The sequence below is a fragment of the Tripterygium wilfordii genome, chromosome 23 (assembly GCF_013401445.1).
Source record: "Tripterygium wilfordii isolate XIE 37 chromosome 23, ASM1340144v1, whole genome shotgun sequence".
Classification (NCBI taxonomy): domain Eukaryota; kingdom Viridiplantae; phylum Streptophyta; class Magnoliopsida; order Celastrales; family Celastraceae; genus Tripterygium; species Tripterygium wilfordii.
Genome location: NC_052254.1, coordinates 2,812,905 through 2,816,272, shown reverse-complemented (window position 1 = coordinate 2,816,272; position 3,368 = coordinate 2,812,905). Strand labels below are relative to the sequence as shown.

At 38.7% G+C, this 3,368-nt stretch overlaps 1 long non-coding RNA gene across 1 annotated transcript; it reads left to right on the top strand.

Annotated features, from left to right (window-relative positions):
* The first annotated feature begins 1,260 nt into the window (after positions 1-1,260).
* Positions 1,261-2,829, top strand: LOC119992657. Its single transcript, XR_005466421.1, has 5 exons — positions 1,261-1,307; positions 1,446-1,501; positions 2,101-2,425; positions 2,509-2,609; positions 2,691-2,829. It is a non-coding gene; the product is annotated as an uncharacterized LOC119992657 (long non-coding RNA).
* The last annotated feature ends 539 nt before the right edge of the window (positions 2,830-3,368 follow it).

The following is a 3,368-nucleotide window of genomic DNA, read 5'->3' as shown; positions in this document are numbered from 1 at the left end:
ACGACAACTGACAGACTTTTTAGCTGGATTTGGTGAATGAGTCACCATATTAATAGTCTCCCATGGTTGTGCCATAAAAAAGTAGTCTCCCATGGGTCATAGTCATTTGGGCCCGTAAGTCATCTGATTACTGATATGTCTCGGCATCAAAATTAATTCCACAGCAGTCCATATCTCCACAGGATGCATACATATTGAGCACCAGCTGACCAAAGGTTGTACAACTATTCTACCTTGTGCTACCATATTCCACTTAGGAATTTCATCGAACACTTTGAGCAAACCATTAGAACTTAGAAGCATATGCATCCACTTCAAATCCAGTTTTCATAATGCTATTGTGAACACATCTTCCACAATCAGGATCACAATATATGGAACAAACTTTCAGCACAAAGGGAAACATAAGATTATCCGGTACATGACCCCTGTTGTGGTGATCATCAACCTATGTATTTGTTTCAACTGATCGAAGGTTGTCATCTGTGGCATTTCGCTGTACAAATCAAGGCCTCATATGGGTTGTCACTGCTAGAGTAACCTCTGATCATAGAGTTCCATATGCGGACACTAGGCTGATCAATTTGGTTGAAGACTAACTTGCCATAGTTGAGGTTACTGGGTTCTGGTGTAGTGCAGAGATCAATCAGTCTACTCGAGGGGATTATATATTTTATATACCACTGTTGTGGTGATCATCAACCAATGTATTTGTTTCAACTGATCAAAGGTTGTCCTCTGTTGCATTTCGATGTACAAAATCAAGGCTTCATATGGGTTGTCACTGCTAGAGTAACCTCTGATCATAGAGTTCCATATGTAGACACTAGGCTGATCAATTTGGTTGAAGACCAACTTGCAATAGTTGAGGTTACTGGGTTATGGTGCAGTGCAGAGATCAATCAGTCTACTCAATGGGATTATATATTTTACCACTGTTGTGGTAATCATCAACCAATGTATTTGTTTCAACTGACCAAAGGTTGTACAATCACCCTCCTATCCCTTCAAGAATCACGATAAGCCCCTCTTCCCTCCATACATTAACTAATTTTGCCTCTTCTCCTTCCCCTCACCAAGAAAACAAAAAAATGGCTTCTGTTTGTGCTTCTTCTACCATTGTAGCTATTGCTGTCTCTTCTCCCAGGCAAGTTTATTTCTTTCTCAACATAACACTATATAGCTATAATTTTCCATAACTATGTATAATATAGCCCAGTACTAAGTTACTAACTCTTTGGAAGTCAATATCGCATGCAGCTCCCAGAAGAGTCGTCACCGGTAATCTCACTGCCATCATTATTGAGGTACTCAACTTGATACTTATCTGTATGTTCATTCTTTGCTTCGGAGAAATAAAGGACTAATGAGGATGAAATTGATATTGGGGATGAGGCCATTGGTGCTGGGGATGTTTGATTATGAATTTTTGAAAATCTTCTCAGGCGATGTTTGTTGACTTTGGCCTAGCAAAGCAGAGAAGTGGACATTGCTACCTGAGGTGAGGACTATTCTCTTGCTTCCACCTCGATTTTTGTGCTGTCTTCCAATATGTTACGGTGAGTCTTTTTGTAGTTTGTTCTTTGAAGATGATCGAATTCTGCTTCCCTATGTTGCTTGGTTTGACGATCATCACTCATCTCCTTTAAACCCACAAAAAAAATATGAATCTTTTACAATGGCAAAACAGCATCGCTCGTGCTATTCTCTTAACTATGATATACTCAACTAGATGAATAAGTAGAAATTAACTGTTAGAAAGGATACACTGGTATGCACAGTTAGATTTTTTTTTTCTTTAGTCTCTTTCCTAGAACTGTATGTTACTGAGGATACTTTTGAGAATCTTGATCTAGTCAACTATGACAATTGATATTGTTTGCTCATTCTGCTGGCAGCCCTGAGCTTGGTATACTCTATTCCAGAATTGCCATGTGGCTCTGTGTTGCAATGCTTATCTTTTCGACACATGCGAGTTCCTTTCTGTTTATACTCAAGTGCCATGTGAACTCTGCATTATTCAGCCTCTAAATTCTTTTCCATATATTCGTATTCTGGAGTTTAAAGTGTCATTGTTGTTGTTGTTCACCTTTTATGCAGGCTCTGTACTCTTGAATTTGAGACACGGCACGCTTCATACTACTGGTTATTAAATGCACTGGGCATTTACCAACCCTATGTATGGGAGTACTCAAGGCTGAATGTTACGTACACAATAGTCGTGCTACGTCCTCTCGCGCTGCGGACCTTATCTCTCCTTCGCTCTCCCTTTTTTATTTACTAATCTATAAATGAATCATTTTGCTCCGTAATATCACTTGTTCGTCATGTGTTGTTAGTCAGGTAGTCATTACCAATCTAGAATCTGGCAATATTAGGGATCTTGATGCAAAGAAATGGCTTGATGCAGGATGCAACTTACAAGGTCGGTATGGAACTCTAAGCAATGGTTAAAAGTTTTTTATTTGGGATTTGCATTGCTTATTGCTTTACCTGATTTCACATTAGGTACCCTTTTCTAATATCATATACATTGATCACTCTGATTTCCGGATGAAAGATTCAAAAGATTTTTATGGGCATGCTCCTGGTAAATCTGTCCCTCTCAGGTATGTAAATATTTCAAATCCTTATTCGTGATATAGTTGAGTCCATCATGAGTCAAAATAAGAACACCTTCGTTTGTGCAGGTATGCATTTCCAATAAAGTGTACTAATGTACTCCTTGCTGAGAATAAAAACTCTTCTTGAGATCCATGCAGAGTATGATCCTTTTGCATCTTTTAAAGGAAGGAAAGTGGCTTGATATTGGTTCAAATCCAATTCGTGAGGTAACTCTGGCTCTGCTCTATAATAGTGTTAAAGATAGCATAGCCTTTGTCAATCGGAAGATTAAGACTACTTCTAGTAAGAGTGGGTGCGCCTTCAGTTGAGGAGAGTTCAAGTCTTGTTGACTCTTCTAAGGGAAGAAAGTAGTCTTAAGAGTTCAAAATAGTATATTTTCTTTGGGAGACAAAGTTCATTTCTAAAGAACTAACACCATTCCCAGGAATTAAAGGGGACAGGTCGATAGACTGATTAAGGCAGATGTTGTATAGTTTTCCTCGATAACGTAGATCATGGACTCCTAATCTCAGCTATGCAATCCTATTTAGGTGAGGAAAATGTATCCTTCTATGATCGTGTACTTCAGTGTGTAAGAACACCAATCATAGACAAAGAAAGGAACATAATATCCAAACTAGACAAATGGTGAGGTGTCGTCTCGATTATCAACTCATTGAGTTTTAACTCCAAACATTCTTTCGGTGAATTTCATTTGGTTCCGATCTCTTTGAATTGCGGAAGGCTTTGCTTGTGTTGGCTGT